The following is a 571-nucleotide window of genomic DNA, read 5'->3' on the forward strand; positions in this document are numbered from 1 at the left end:
AAAAAAAAAAAGAAAATACACCAAGAGAATTGCAGAAGAATTACTAGGAAAAAATTTCCTGGCTAAGTGAACCTCAGATAGGTACCAAAATAAAAACACCAAAGTATATCATAATTAAATTTTCCAGAACCAAAGATAAGAAGAGAATTCTGAAAGCAGCTAAGGAAAAATGAAGAGTAACCTATAAAGGAAAGTAAACAAGATTAAGTGTCCATTTCTCAGCAGAAACCATGTGAGCAAGAAGACAATGAAATTTCATACATTAAGCAAGAACACAACTTTCAACTAAGAATACTGAATTCATCAAAACTGTCCATCAAATATGATAGAGAGTTCAAGATATTCTCAGAAAAGCAGAAATTAAGGGAGTTTGTGAAAATAAGACAATCAATGCAAGAAATACTGAGAGAAGTGCTTCTTACAGAGATGCTACAGAAATTAGGATGGATTAACGTAACCAATAACAATATCAAAAAGAACTTTAAAAAAGATAGCAGCAAAACCTTGCCTCTCAATAGTTATACTGAATATGAGTAGTTTACATGCACCAATGTAAAGAAAAGAGTAGCAG

Source organism: Elephantulus edwardii, unplaced genomic scaffold, assembly GCF_000299155.1.
Source record: "Elephantulus edwardii isolate Elephantulus edwardi_28Jun2011 unplaced genomic scaffold, EleEdw1.0 scaffold00012, whole genome shotgun sequence".
Lineage (NCBI taxonomy): Eukaryota > Metazoa > Chordata > Mammalia > Macroscelidea > Macroscelididae > Elephantulus > Elephantulus edwardii.